The sequence below is a fragment of the Nerophis ophidion genome, linkage group LG08 (genome assembly GCF_033978795.1).
Source record: "Nerophis ophidion isolate RoL-2023_Sa linkage group LG08, RoL_Noph_v1.0, whole genome shotgun sequence".
In the NCBI taxonomy this organism is placed as follows: Eukaryota; Metazoa; Chordata; class Actinopteri; order Syngnathiformes; family Syngnathidae; genus Nerophis; species Nerophis ophidion.
The window spans coordinates 5,682,178-5,698,923 of NC_084618.1; the positions used below are offsets into that span (position 1 = coordinate 5,682,178).

General features: G+C 43.4%; 1 protein-coding gene across 1 annotated transcript in view; it reads right to left on the minus strand.

The window, feature by feature from the left end:
* LOC133557233 (receptor-type tyrosine-protein phosphatase epsilon-like) overlaps positions 1-11,178 on the minus strand; it is a 275,984-nt gene extending 264,806 nt beyond the window's left edge. The window contains exon 1 of the mRNA XM_061907545.1: positions 11,004-11,178. The gene's annotated coding sequence lies outside the window, so the exon portion shown is untranslated. The remainder of the gene's footprint in view (positions 1-11,003) is intronic.
* Between the last annotated feature and the right edge of the window lie 5,568 nt (positions 11,179-16,746).

The window sequence follows — 16,746 nt, forward strand, 5'->3', positions numbered from 1 at the left end:
CTCATTATCTTCTGCCATTCTTCCCATACAGCTTGGACACAATTCCCAGAAGAACAAGAGAAGAAGAAGCATCAGCGATAAAGATAGGGAAGTCGACGGGAGCTAGAGGGTGGAGTTATTTTTAAAATAACAGAATGAACATGACAATAGGGTGACAGTGTTTCAAGGGGAACTACACTTTGCTGGAATTTTGCCTATCGTTCACAATCCCCATGTACAAAACCTAAAACCAGTGACGTTGGCACGCTGTGTAAATGATAAATAAAATACAATGATTTGCAAATAATTTTCAACTTATATTCAAATGAATAGACTGCAAAGATAAAATACTTAATGTTCGAACTGTGAAACCTAATTTTTTTGGGCAAATAATTAGGGATGCACCGATTAATCGGTAACCGAATATATTCGGCCGAATATGGCAAAAAAAGCCACATTCGGCCTTCGGTGGATTGAGTTAAAAACAAGGCCGAATAGTGGCGTGTGACGCAATTTTTTGACGCGGTGACGCAATCAACCAACGTGCAGTGACGCGGTGACGTTGGGATATGTTGTGTACCTGTATAAGTGTATGAGGTTACAAGCACACACTTTATTGAGATTTAGTGGGTCCTCTGTTTACATTATTAGCCTGTTGTGTAGGCTACCTGTATAAGTGTATGAGGTTACAAGCACACACTTAATTGAGATTTACTTGAGCCTTCTGTTTACATTATTAGCATATCTACTGTGGCTAAGCAGACTTTTGCCAAAAGGACAATAATTCATTTGTTGTGGGTTTATCCACTTTAATGCACTTTATTTTTTTTTAAATGCATTTTTTGTTTGAAGGCCTAATATAAATGAAAAACTTTGTGCTTTTTTTTTGAAAAGCAAAGGCTACTGGAATATTAAAAAAATGTCAATATTCAATAAAAAAAATACTTTATTTGAAAAACATCCATCCATCCATCCATCCATCCCTTTTCTACCGCTTATTCCCTTTCGGGGTCGCGGGGGGCGCTGGCGCCTATCTCAGCTACAATCGGGCGGAAGGCAGGGTACACCCTGGACAAGTCGCCACCTCATCACAGGACCATTTGAAAAACATGTCTAAATATTTATTCTAGGCTATTTATGCAATATAAAAAAAAATGTGAAAAACTGCATTCATTATTCGGTATTCGGCCTTCGGCCAAGCGTTTAAATTTTATTCAGCTTCGGCTTCGGCCACAAATTTTCATTTCGGTGCATCCCTACAAATAATCATTAACTTAGAATTTAACAGCAGCAAAAAACTGCAAAAAAGTTGGGAAAGGGGCATTTTTACCACTGTGTTACATGGCCTTTCCTTTTAACAACACTCAGTAAACATTTGGAAACTGAAGAATCCATTTTTTTTTTACTTTTAAAAGGTGGAATTCTTTCCCATTCTTGCTTGATGTACAGCTTAAGTTGTTCGACAGTCCTGGGTCTCCGTTGTGGTATTTAAGGCTTTATATTGCGCCACACATTTTCAATGGGAGACCGTTCTGGACTATAAGCAGGCCAGTCCAGTACCCGCACTCTTTTAGTATGAAGCCACGCTGTTGTAACACATGGCTTGGCATTGTCTTGGTGAAATAAGCAGGGGCGCACTTGATAGCGTTGCTTGGATGGCAACATATGTTGCTCCAAAATCTGTATGTACCTTTCAGCATGAATGGTGCCTTCACAGATGTGTAAGTTACATCTGTGAAGCGGTATAGCTCGGTTGGTAGAGTGGCCGTGCCAGCGCGGGTTGCAGGTTCGATTCCCGCTTTCACCATCCTAGTCACTGCCGTTGTGCCCTTGAGCGAGACACTTTACCCACCTGCTCCCAGTGCTTCCCACACTGGTTTAAATGTAACATAAATATTGGGTTTCACTATGTAAAGCGCTCTGAGTCACTAGAGAAAAGCGCTATATAAATATAATTCACAAATTCACTTCCATGCCTTGGGCACTAATACACCCCCATACCATCACAGATGCTGGCCTTTGAACTTTGCGTCCATAACAATCCGGTTGGTTCTTTTCCTCTTTGTTCCGGTGGACACGACATTGAATAGAATAGAATAGAATAGAAAGTACTTTACTGATCCCTGGGGGATCAAAACTATGGACATCCATAGTTTCCAAAAACAATTCGAAATGTGGACTGGTCAGACCACAGAACACTTTTCCACTTTGCATCAGTCCATGTTAGATGAGCTCAGGCCCAGCGAAGCCGCCTGCATTTCTAGGTTTTGTTTAATAAATGGCTTTCGCTTTGCATAGTAGAGTTTTAACTTGCACTTACAGATGTAGCGACCAACTGCAGTTACTGACAGTGGTTTTCTGAAGTGTTCCTGAGCCCATGTGGTGATATCCTTTACACGCTGACGTCGCTTTTTGATGCAGGAGATCGAAGGTCCGTAACATCAACGCTCTCGTGCAGTGGTTTCTCCAGATTCTCTGAACCTTTTGATGATATTACGAACCGAAGATGATGAAATCCCTAAATTCCTTGCAATAGCTCTTTGACAAATTTTGTTCTCAAACTGTTCGACTATTTGCTCACGTATTCGTTCAGAAAGTGGTGACCCTCACCCCATATTTGTTTGTGAATGATTAAGCATTTCGCGGAAGCTGCGTTTATACCCAATCATGGCACCCACCTCTTCCCAATTAGCTTGTTCACATTTGCGATGTTCCGAATAAGTGCGAAAAACCCCTCAACACAACAAGGTTTTAGACTGGCCTTCTCAAAGCCCTGACTTAAACGCGTGGACAATGCCGAAGAAACAAGTCCGTGTCAGAAAACCAACACATTTAGCTAAACTGCAACAATTTTGTCAAGAGGAGCGGTCACAAATTCAACCAGAAGCTTGCTAGAAGCTTGTGGATGGCTACCAAAAGTGCTTTATTGCAGTGAAACATTAACATTGCTGTATTTGTAACATTGCTAGCTTCCACCTGTTCGACCTGCTACAAACCTGCTACAGGTGCATCAAAGCCAGAACAAACAGGCTCAGAGACAGCTTCTTTCCCAGAGCTGTCACCATCTTGAACTATAACTTATAATAATTCACCCCTGTACAATCCTACCCAAACACCCTACTGTGCAATATTACCCTTCGAGTGCAATACGTCCGGCACTGATTGTCATTACTTTAGTACTCCAGTACTCTCGTTTTGTTTTGTATATTGTACAGTATTTTGTATTTCTATAGTGTTTTGTATATTGTACAGGATTGCTTATTATTTTTACTGGATAGTAGTCTGTTTATTTCAATTGTTAGTTTTTCTCTTTATTACCTCTTGTGTAATTTATTTTTACCCCATCTTTGTTCCCACTACCGCACCTTAAAGGCCTACTGAAAGCCACTACTACCGACCACGCAGTCTGATAGTTTATATATCCATGATGAAATATTAACATTGCAACACATGCCAATACGGCCGGTTTAGTTTACTAAATAACAATGTCAAATTTCCCGCGGAGTTTCTTGTTGAAAACGTCGCGGACTGTGGAGGACATATTAGCACAGCACCAATTGCGGCTAAAAGTAGTCTCTTTTCATCGCGCAATTAAACAGTATTCTGGACATCTGTGTTGCTGAATCTTTTGCAATTTGTTCAATTAATAATGGAGAAGTCAAAGTAGAAAGATGGAGGTGGGAAGCTTTTAGCCTTTAGCCACACAAACACATGGTGTTTCCTTCTTTAAAATTCCCGTAGGTGAAGTTTTACTATGGATCAGAGCGGTCAAGCGAACATGGTTCCCGACCACTTGTCAACCGGCAGGTTTCGGTGAGAAAATTGTGGTAAAAAGTCGCCTGTTACGGGAGATCAACTGAGCTTGCGCCGTCCATTTAGCTGCCGTCGACTTCCCTCAGAGACTGGCCTCAAGACACCTGTGGACACACCCTTCCGACTATCAGGGACAATTTCATCTCACTAAAACACTAGCAACACAATAGAAAGATAAAGGATTTCCCAGCATTATCCTAGTAAATGGGTCTAAAAACATCTGAATCAGTCCCAATGCAATCGCCTTTTTTTTTTCTAGTTCTTCGCTATCAATATCATAATCTACGAATCTTTCATCCTCGCTCAAATTAATGGGGAAATTGTCGTATTCTCGGTCCGAATAGCTCTTGCTGCTGGAGGCTCCCATTATGAACAATGTGAGGACGTGAGGAGCCCTCACCCTTGTGACGTCATCGTCTGCGACTTCCGGTACAGGCAAGGCTTTTTTATTAGCGACCAAAAGTTGCGAACTTTATCGTGGATGTTCTCTACTAAATCCTTTCAGGAAAAATATGGCGATATCGCGAAATGATCAAGTATGACACATAGAATGGACCTGCTATCCCCGTTTAAATAAGAAAATCTAATTTTAGTAGGCCTTTAAGTTGGAGTCCTTAATCTCGTTATATGCAAGTATAATGACAATATCAATCAATCAATGTTTACTTATATAGCCCTAAATCACTAGTGTCTCAAAGGGCTGCACAAACCACCACGACATCCTCGGTAGGCCCACATAAGGGCAAGGAAAACTCACACCCAGTGGGACATCGGTGACAATAATGACTATGAGAACCTTGGAGAGGAGGAAAGCAATGGATGTCGAGCGGGTCTAACATGATACTGTGAAAGTTCAATCCACAATGGATCCAAAACAGTCGCGAGAGTCCAGTCCAAAGCGGATCCAACACAGCGGCGAGAGTCCCGTTCACAGCGGAGCCAGTAGGAAACCATCCCAAGCGGAGGCGGATCAGCAGCGCAGAGATGTCCCCAGCCGATACACAGGCAAGCAGTACATGGCCACCGGATCGGACCGGACCCCCTCCACAAGGGAGAGTGGGACATAGAAGAAAAAGAAAAGAAACGGCAGATCAACTGGTCTAAAAAGGGAGTCTATTTAAAGGCTAGAGTATACAAATGAGTTTTAAGGTGAGACTTAAATGCTTCTACTGAGGTGGCATCTCAAACTGTTACCGGGAGGGCATTCCAGAGTACTGGAGCCCGAACGGAAAACGCTCTATAGCCCGCAGACTTTTTTTGGGCTTTGGGAATCACTAACAAGCCGGAGTCCTTTGAACGCAGATTTCTTGCCGGGACATATGGTACAATACAATCGGCAAGATAGGATGGAGCTAGACCGTGTAGTATTTTATACGTAAGTAGTAAAACCTTAAAGTCCATTCTATTTTATTCTATTCTCTATTTATAGTTTTGACCCAGTAGATGTGGTCACATTTTTAGTAGACCCGTAATAAATTCGTAAATGAACCAAACTTCATGAAAGTTTCTGGTGACCAACAAGTATGTGCTCCAATCACTCTATCACAAAAAAAATAAGAGTTGTAGAAATGTTGTCAAGATGAGTGGTCAAAAATTCCACCACAAACTTTTCAGTTAGAATAATACCTAATGTTGGATGTAGAGAACATACCTTTATTTATTGAATCAAAGATACTGAAATTCCACAACATAGTGAAGTGGCAAACAGCTAAAATTATACACAAAGCAAACTATAACCTGCTACCCAAGAATATACAACAATTCTTCTCAAAAAAAAAAAGAGGAGAAATATAATCTTAGAGAAAAATGTAATTTAAAATATTTGTACGCACGTACAACACTTAAGACCTTCAGTATATCTGTATGTGGAATGAAATTATGGAATGGATTAAGCAAAGCAATCAAACAATGTACTAATATGATCCGCATCAAGAAACTCTTCAGACTTAAAAAGTGTTTACAAAGTACAAAGAAGAACTATGATTAACATTCTGAATGTATTTCATCCATTCATTCATTTTTAAAATAATCTTACTTATCTCATCATATGAAACATAACTTACTTCACCAATTATTATTTATTTTTATTGGGATTACTTATGGAGTATATTGTGAATAAATTGAGAACAGGAAGTGAACAAAAGTTTTAGCAACTGTTACGTAAAAGAAAAGGGGTAGGATTAAATCAACTCTGCTTCTTCTTACTCCTTTTCAAACATGTTGAAAAGAGAAACTAGAAATTGTGATGTATCATGTTGTATGCTTGCATGTTCCAAATAAACTCAAACTCAAATTATTGGAAACTCAAGACAGCCATGACATTATGTTCTTTACAGGTGTATGTAAACTTCTGATAGTGACTCTACGTTATTGAAACATAATAGTCAAATGCACTGGGAATTGTGTAATACCACCAAGAGGAGATTATGCATTAAACCAGACCTGGACAAATTAAGGCCCGGGGGCCACGTGCGGCCCGTTAAGCTTTTCAATCTGGTCCGCAGGATATTCCCAACTAATTTTTATAGATCTTTAAGATGGAAAGTGTAGCTGGCATTATGATGTGCTTTGATGTTTTCCAACGATCGTAAGTCTTGAACTATACTAAGTATTTCAATGGTTGGAATTTGTGCATATTGATGATATACCAGTTACTATGGTAATCTAATTAGTTACTATGGTCATCTAATTAGTTACTATGGTAATGTCGGTCACCACAGCTCAGACGAGGCACCAAGTAGTGTGGGTGGGGAGCGTTTCCACAGACGCGGAAGGAGATTTTCACAACAAAGTTCTAAAGCTTAGTGATGTATCAGATATATCAGATTGTAGGTGGGTTTATTTTGTACCCTTCGGGTTCATATTTCACTTTTTGTTGCATTTTTGTTGCGTTTCACTGGATTGTAAAATGTGTCGATCGAAAGGGGGTGTGACGTTCATCCATCCATCCATTTCTACCGCTTATTCCCTTTCGGGGCCGCGGGGGGCGCCGGCGCCTATCTCAGCTACAATCGGGCGGAAGGCGGGGTACACCCTGGACAAGTCGCCACCTCATCGCAGGGCCAACACAGATAGACAGAAAACATTCACACTCACATTCACACACTAGGGCCAATTTAGTGTTGCCAATCAACCTATCCCCAGGTGCATGTCTTTGGAAGTGGGAGGAAGCCGGAGTACCCGGAGGGAACCCACGCATTCACGGGGAGAACATGCAAACTCCACACAGAAAGATCCTCAGCCTGGAATTGAACCCATATTTTGTCAATATTCAGTGTTTTATCCTTCGTAGAAAAATGTAAAATTCCATTTAGTTTTTTAAGGCGGTCTGTAAATACAGTTTTTAGCATTCAATCAGAAACTATTGTGAGGTTTTGTATTAGCGTTCATAAAAAATGCAAACCCCGTTTCCATATGAGTTGGGAAATTGTGTTCGATGTAAATATAAACGGAATACAATGATTCATTTTCAACCCATATTCAGTTGAATATGCTACAAAGACAACATATTTGATGTTCAAACTGATAAACTTTTTTTTTTGCAAATAATCATTAACTTTAGAATTTGATGCCAGCAACACGTGACAAAGAAGTTGGGAAAGGTGGCAATAAATACTGATAAAGTTGAGGAATGCTCATCAAACACTTATTTGGAACATCACACAGATGTGCAGGCTAATTGGGAACAAGTGGGTGCCATGATTGGGTATAAAAACAGCTTCCCAAAAAATGCTCAGTCTTCCGAGGTACACCCCCTTTATCCACAACTGCGTGAGCAACTAGTCAAACAGTTTAAGAACAATTTTTCTCAGAGTGCAATTTCAAGATATTTAGGGATTTCAACATATACGGTCCATTATATCATCAAAAGGTTCAAAGAATCTGGAGAAATCACTCCACGTAAGCGGCATGGCCGGAAACCAACATTGAACGACTGTGACCTTCAATCCCTTAGATGGCACTGAATCAAAAAGGAGCACTTTAGAAAACCACCGTCACTAAATACAGTTGGTCGCTACATCTGTAAGTGCAAGTTAAAGCTCTTCTATGCAAAGCGAAAGCCATTTATCAACAACATCCAGAAACGCCGCCGGCTTCTCTGGGCCCCAGATCATCTAAGATGGACTGATGCAAAGTGGAAAAGTGTTCTATGGTCTGACGAGTCCACATTTCGAATTGTTTTTGAAAATATTCGACATCGTGTAATCAAGACCAAAGGGGAAGCGAACCATCCAGACTGTTATCGACGCAAAGTTCCAAAGCCAGCATCTGTGATGGTATGGGGGTGCATTAGTGCCCAAGGCATGGGTAACTTACACATCTGTGAAGGCACCATTAATGCTGAAAGGTACATACAGGTTTTGCAACAACATATGCTGCCATTTAAGCGTTGTCTTTTTCATGGACGCCCCTGCTTATTTCAGCAAGACACATTCAGCACGTGTTACAACAGCGTGGCTTCGTAAAAAAAAAGAGTGCGAGTACTTTCCTGGCCCGCCTGCAGTTCAGGCCTGTCTCCCATCGAAAATGTGTGGCGCATTATGAAGCGTAAAATACGACAACGGAGACCCCGGACTGTTGAACGACTGAAGCTCTACATAAAACAAAAATGGGAAAGAATTCCACTTTCAAAGCTTCAACAATTAGTTTCCTCAGTTCCCAAATATTTATTGAGTGTTGTTAAAATAAAAGGTGATCTAACAGTGGTGAACATGCCCTTTCCCAACTACTTTAGCAAATGTTGCAGCCAGGAAATTCTAAGTTAATTATTATTTGCAAAAAAATAAATACAGTTAATGAGTTTGAACATCAAATATCTTGTTTTTGTAGAGCATTCGACTGAATATGGGTTGAAAAGGATTTGCAAATCATTGTATTCCGTTTATATTTACATCTAACACAATTTCCCAACTCATATGGAAACAGGGTTTTGCAGATATACCGGCCCTCAGACACATTTTTGTCCTCTAAATGTGGCACTCGGAGTCAAAATAATTGCCCAGGCCTGCATTAAAACCATATCGAGTCACTGGAACAAGCGGCCCTCAGAGAGCAGTGTGGCCCTCAATGCAAACCACGTTGACAACCCCTGCTGGACTGCACACTGTCAAGGATGCTGATGCCTGACTTCTGATCATTCAGGATTTGACAGCCACCATAAAACCAGCAACGCCAAGGCAAAACATGAACGATAACTTTAAAGGCCTACTGAAAGCCACTACTACCGACCACACAGTCTGTTTATATATCAATGATGAAATATTAACATTCCAACACATGCCAACACAGCCTTTTCAGTTTACTAAATTGCAATTTTAAATTTTCCTCTGAGTTTCTTGTTGAAAACGTCGCGTAATGATGACGCAATTTGTTCAATTAATAATGGAGACGTCAAAGAAGAATGCTGTTGGTGGAAAGCGGTGGATTTCAGCTGCCTTTAGCAACCGAAAAACAGCCGGTGTTTCTTTGTTTGTTGTGAAGCTTTAGCGAACACATTTCTCTACCACATGTCAACCAGAAAGTTTTTGGATGAGAAAATTGTGATATTAAGTCAGCTCTTACTGGAGACTTGTGCGGAGTTAGCGTCCTCCTGCAGCAACTGTGATCTTGGCTCCTCCATTGGCTTTTCTCAGAGACACTGGCGGTCACCGCAGCCCTCTGACTTTCAGGTATGACTTTATAATCTCACTAAAACACTAGTAACACAATAAGCAGATAAGGGATTTTCCAGAATTATCCTAGTAAATGTGTCTAATAACATCTGAATTGCTCCCACTGCACTCGCCTTTTTTTCCCCCCCTTTTTGGCTGAGAGAGCCATGGAAGCCAAAAATATTTGAAAATGTATTCCCGTGAGAGCCACATCATATTTGTTAACACTGAATACAACTAAATGCGTGCATTTTTAAGTAAGACCAACATTTTTAGAGTTCAATAAGTATTTTAAATGACATTGTTCTTTTGAAGCTAACCAATAATAAATAAAATACTTCCTACCATTATGCGACTCCTCGAACAGGTGCGGCAGAAAATGCCTGAGAAGGTTTAAATTTTGAACATTATTTTTTAACACTGTGATTACCAGCGGAGTTCCATCCATCCATCCATTTTCTACCGCTTATTCCCTTTCAGGGTCACGGGGGGCGCTGGCGCCTATCTCAGCTACAATTGGGCGGAAGGCGGGGTACACCCTGGACAAGTCGCCACCTCATCGCAGGGCCACCAGCGGAGTTACTTATCGTAATAGGCAATGTCAGCTAAGATTTACCAGAGAGCCAGATGCAGTCATCAAAAGAGCCACATCTGGCTCGAGAGCCATGTGTTCCCTACCCTTGCGGCATAGCGGCATAGCTCGGTTGGTAGAGTGGCCGTGCCAGCAACTTGAGGGTTGCAGGTTCGATTCCCGCTTCTGCCATCCTAGTCACTGCTGTTGTGTCCTTGGGCAAGACACTTTACCCACCTGCTCCCAGTGCCACCCACACTGGTTTAAATGTAACTTAGATATTGGGTTTCACTATGTAAAGCACTTTGAGTCACTAGAGAAAAGCGCTATATAAATATAATTCACTTCACTTCACTTGCCCTAGTGCTTCACTCTAACTTTCCTCATCCACGAATCTTTCAACCTCGCTCAAATTAATGGGGAAATCGTCGCTTTCTCGGTCCGAATCGCTCTCGTTGCAGGTGGCCATGATTGTAAACAATGTGAGGATGTGAGGAGCTCCACAACCCGTGACGTCACGCACATCGTCTGCTACTTCCGGTACAGGCAAGGCTTTTTTATTAGCGACCAAAAGTTGCGAACTTTATCGTCGATGGCAATATCGCAAAATGATCAAGTATGACACATAGAATGGACCTGCTATCCCCGTTTGAATAAGAAAATCGCATTTCAGAAGGGCTTTGAACACTTGCAGTTGTAATAAAAAGCTAAATAATGGCAAAACCGACAGTTAGACCGTGGACTTGATGGAGCGTGGGAGTGGATCCACACTGACTGACCGGGTCAGTGTAGGTTCGATGGCGGAAGGGGGGAATAACAGTGGTTATAAACCAATAGTTGATACAATATGTCACATTTCTTAGCTTTAATGGTAACGGACAGGTGTGACATCAAATGACACCAAACATTCGAAAAAACAAAACAAGCTAAACAGTTAGCAAAACACTCCGTGGCGACCGGGAAGCTAGCCGGCGAACACATGAACTCACCTGGGCGGTTTCAACATGTGGACCCGCAGAGCAGAGCTAATATGTCTCGTAGTCGGAGAAGGAGAGCGAGAGGGGGAGAGGGTTGGAAAAAAAAAAAAAGGCGAGGCGAGCGTTTCGGTGTGTCCGCCTGTCACACCGGGAAGGAGGAGCCAGTGTTTACTCCAGCGAACACAAGCCGCCCGCCATGCTGCCGTACCGCGCTTTTTGGCACGGAGGCAAACAGCGACACACTGCGGTCACTGAGTGTACTGCAGCCTTGCTGCTCTTTCTTGGCGGGACTCTCAATCAAAAAGTGAGCGCTATTACGTTCAAAAGGTTATACATATTTATTTTAAAGTAGCTCTTGAATCTAAATATTGTTAACACAAAAAAAAAAAAATATATATATATATATATCCATCCATCAATCAATCAATCAATCAATCAATGTTTACTTATATAGCCCTAAATCACTAATGTCTCAAAGGGCTGCACAAACCACCACGACATCCTCGGTAGGCCCACATAAGGGCAAGGAAAACTCACACCCAGTGGGACGTCGGTGACAATGATGACTATGAGAACCTTGGAGAGGAGGAAAGCAATGGATGTCGAGCGGGTCTAACATGATACTGTGAAAGTTCAATCCACAATGGATCCAACACAGTCGCGAGAGTCCAGTCCAAAGCGGATCCAACACAGCAGCGAGAGTCCCGTTCACAGCGGAGCCAGCAGGAAACCATCCCAAGCGGAGGCGGATCAGCAGCGCAGAGATGTCCCCAGCCGATACACAGGCAAGCAGTACATGGCCACCGGATCGGACCGGACCCCCTCCACAGGGGAGAGTGGGACATAGAAGAAAAAGAAAAGAAACAGCAGATCAACTGGTCTAAAAAGGGAGTCTATTTAAAGGCTAGCGTATACAAATGAGTTTTAAGGTGAGACTTAAATACTTCTACTGAGGTGGCATCTCGAACTGTTACCGGGAGGGCATTCCAGAGTACTGGAGCCCGAACGGAAAACGCTCTATAGCCCGCAGACTTTTTTTGGACTTTGGGAATCACTAACAAGCCGGAGTCCTTTGAAGGCAGATTTCTTGCCGGGACATATGGTACAATACAATCGGCAAGATAGGATGGAGCTAGACCGTGTAGTATTTTATACGTAAGTAGTAAAACCTTAAAGTCACATCTTAAGTGCACAGGAAGTCAGTGCAGGTGAGCCAGTACAGGTATATATGTAGGTATATATGTATATAAAGGTATATACAGTACAGGCGTAATGTGATCAAACTTTCTTGTTCTTGTCAAAAGTCTAGCAGCGTCATTTTGTACCAACTGTAATCTTTTAATGCTAGACATGGGGAGACCCGAAAATAATACGTTACAGTAGTCGAGGCGAGACGTAACAAACGCATGGATAATGATCTCAGCGTCTTTAGTGGACAGAATGGAGCGAATTTTAGCGATATTACGTCTTCTTCCGCTTATCCGAGGTCGGGTCGCGGGGGCAGCAGCCTAAGCAGGGAAGCCCAGACTTCCCTCTCCCCAGCCACTTCGTCTAGCTCTTCCCGGGGGATCCCGAGGCGTTCCCAGGCCAGCCGGGAGACATAGTCTTCCCAACGTGTCCTGGGTCTTCCCCGTGGCCTCCTACCGGTTGGACGTGCCCTAAATACCTCCCTCGGGAGGCGTTCGGGTGGCATCCTGACCAAATGCCCAAACCACCTCATCTGGCTCCTCTCGGTGTGGAGGAGCAGCGGCTTTACTTTGAGTTCCTCCCGGATGGCAGAGCTTCTCACCCTATCTCTAAGGGAGAGCCCCGCCACACGGCGGAGGAAACTCATTTTGGCCGCTTGTACCCGTGATCTTATCCTTTCGGTCATGACCCAAAGCTCATGACCATAGGTGAGGATGGGAACGTAGATCGACCGGTAAATTGAGAGCTTTGCCTTCCGGCTCAGCTCCTTCTTCACCACAACAGATCGGTACAACGTCCGCATTACTTAAGACGCCGCACCGATCCGCCTGTCGATCTCACGATCCACTCTTCCCCCACTCGTGAACAAGACTCCTAGGTACTTGAACTCCTCCACTTGGGGAAGGGTCTCCTCCCCAACCCGGAGATGGCACTCCACCCTTTTCCGGGAGAGAATCATGGACTCGGATTTGGAGGTGCTGATTCTCATTCCGGTCGCTTCACACTCGGCTGCGAACCGATCCAGTGAGAGCTGAAGATCCCGGCCAGATGAAGCCAACAGGACCACATCGTCTGCAAAAAGCAGAGACCTAATCCCGCGGCCACCAAACCGGAACCCCTCAATGCCTTGACTGCGCCTAGAAATTCTGTCCATAAAAGTTATGAACAGAATCGGTGACAAAGGGCAACCTTGGCGGAGTCCAACCCTCACTGGAAATGTGTCCGACTTACTGCCGGCAATGCGGACCAAGCTCTGACACTGATCATACAGGGAGCGGACCGCCACAATAAGACAGTCCGGTACCCCATACTCTCTGAGCACTCCCCACAGGACTTCCCGAGGGACACGGTCGAATGCCTTCTCCAAGTCCACAAAGCACATGTAGACTGGTTGGGCAAACTCCCATGCACCCTCAAGGACCCTGCCGAGAGTATAGAGCTGGTCCACAGTTCCACGACCAGGACGAAAACCACACTGTTCCTCCTGAATCCGAGGTTCGACTATCCGGCGTAGCCTCCTCTCCAGTATATATATATATGGATCGTGTTTCTCTGCCAAGGGCACAGGGCTACTACACCGCATCAGTGGGAAGATGGATGGAGCCATGTACCGTGCAGTCCTGAGGGACAACCTCCTCCCCTCTGCCAGGAAGCTGAAAATGGGCCGTGGTTGGGTCTTCCAACATGACAACGATCCAAAGCATACATTAAAGGCAACAAAGGAGTGGCTCAAGAAGAACCATATTAAGGTCATGGAGTGGCCCAGCCAGTCTCCGGACCTCAATCCTATTGAAAATCTATGGAGGGAGCTGAAGGTCCGAGTTGCCAAGCGACCGCCCACCAACCTGAATGATCTCGAGAGGATCTGCAAAGAAGAGTGGGCCAAAATTCCCCCTGATATGTGTGCTAACCTTGTGGTTAACTACCACAAACGTCTGACCGCAAACAAAGGCTTTGCGGAGTCTCGGAAAACTGGCGTGCACAAGCGATCCCTCAGAAAGCTGGCGTGCACATCACTTGTGCACGCCAGCTTTCCGAGACTCTTATTTTGTTATCGCAAGCAGCATGAAGCAGGGCTTTTATTGTGAAGATAGGAAATGTGCAGTCGGCCTTTAGAGTTTTGACGGAAGGGACGGCGCAAAAGTCTGTTGAAATAAAAAGTGTTTCTCGCCTTCCTCTCTGTCATTTTTTCACAATAATGAACTGGCAGCAGCCAGCGTCATCTCACAAGACCCTCGGGTGCCGTGAATGTCAATCAAGCAAGCTACGGAATTTGCCGCCAATGTTTTTCTTGTAAAGTGTATGGAAGCTGGATGAATTAGATGCCAAAAACCAACCACTTTCATGTGGTATTGTACAGAAAGGACCACTTTTTTTCGCCTCCATTTGAAAATGTGGGCGTTATCATCATTACTGTCTGATTCCAATCAATGCAAGTCATCAGAATCAGGTAATACACCAACTTATATTCTTGTCTTCGTGAAAGAAAGACATCTATATGTGTTACACATGCTTGTATTATCATTAAACACATTTAACTTGTTTACAAAAATGTCTCTTTCATAAATAAATAAATATAAATGATAGATATAAATGAGGTAGATCCCCTCGAGTTGGTCAATTGAAAAGTAGCTCGCCTGCAGAAAAAGTGTGGGCACCCCTGTTTTAAACTGTCCATTGTCCAAACTGTCCATCCCGGTAACAGTTCGAGATGCCACCTCAGTAGAAGCATTTAAGTCTCACCTTAAAACTCATTTGTATACTCTAGCCTTTAAATAGACTCCCTTTTTAGACCAGTTGATCTGCCGTTTCTTTTCTTTTTCTTCTATGTCCCACTCTCCCTTGTGGAGGGGGTCCGGTCCGATCCGGTGGCCATGTACTGCTTGCCTGTGTATCGGCTGGGGACATCTCTGCGCTGCTGATCCGCCTCCGCTTGGGATGGTTTCCTGCTGGCTCCGCTGTGAACGCGACTCTCGCTGCTGTGTTGGATCCGCTTTGGACTGGACTCTTGCGGCTGTGTTGGATCCATTATGGATTGAACTTTCACAGTATCATGTTAGACCCGCTCGACATCCATTGCTTTCCTCCTCTCCAAGGTTCTCATAGTCATCATTGTCACCGACGTCCCACTGGGTGTGAGTTTTCCTTGCCCTTATGTGGGCCTATCGAGGATGTCGTAGTGGTTTGTGCAGCCCTTTGAGACACTAGTGATTTAGGGCTATATAAGTAAACATTGATTGATTGATTGATTGATTATCATTAAACACATTTAATTTGTTTACAAAAATGTCTCTTTCATAAATAAATAAATATAAATGATATATATAAATGAGGTAGATCCCCTCGAGTTGGTCAATTGAAAAGTAGCTCGCCTGCAGAAAAAGTGTGGGCACCCCTGTTTTAAACTGTCCATTGTACAGCACTTTGGCCACCCCTGTGGTAAATTTTAAATGTGCTTTATAAATAAAGTTGATTTGATTTGATTTATCTTTGTCCATGTGATGTCAGATGAAACAAAAATTGAGCTGTTTGGCCACAATACCTAACAATATGTGCTCCAATCACTCTATCACAAAAGTTGTAGAAATTATTGGAAACTCAAGACAGCCATGACATCATGTTCTTTACAACTTTTGACCACGACTGTATATCAATCAATCAATCAATCAATGTTTACTTATATAGCCCTAAATCACTAGTGTCTCAAAGGGCTGCACAAACCACTACCACATCCTCGGTAGGCCCACATAAGGGCAAGGAAAACTCACACCCAGTGGGACGTCGGTGACAATGATGACTATGAGAACTTTGGAGAGGAGGAAAGCAATGGATGTCGAGCGGGTCTAACATGATACTGTGAAAGTTCAATCCATAATGGATCCAACACAGCAGCGAGAGTCCCGTTCACAGCGGAGCCAGCAGGAAACCATCCCAAGCGGAGGCGGATCAGCAGCGCAGAGATGTCCCCAGCCGATACACAGGCGAGCAGTACATGGCCACCGGATCGGACCGGACTTCCTCCACAAAGGAGAGTGGGACATAGAAGAAAAAGAAAAGAAACGGCAGATCAACTGGTCTAAAAAGGGAGTCTATTTAAAGGCTAGAGTATACAAATGAGTTTTAAGGTGAGACTTAAATGCTTCTACTGAGGTGGCATCTCGAACTGTTACCGGGAGGGCATTCCAGAGTACTGGAGCCCGAAATGATATATGTTTGTATTTTTACACCCTGGACAAGTCGGCACCTCATCGCAAGTCTGATGTCATGATCCGTTGCCCGGTTCCTGTTTCTTGTATTTTTTGACTCCCTCAGTTCCTGTTTTGAGCACCCCTGGTTTTGTGTACTGGTTGCCGTGGGTACAGACTATATATAAAAACTGTGCCATGCGCATGAAAGGGAACTTTGCGTCTCATTGCCCTCAGGTTAGCTACTGCAGGTTTAAGTAAATCATTCATCCCTATTGTGCTTTATGACACATTCTGAAGTGGACTTTGAATCCAAGGCGGGGTTTGGGAACTAAGATGGACATAATATGGATGCGTGTGACGTGTCCAGGAAAGACTAACCT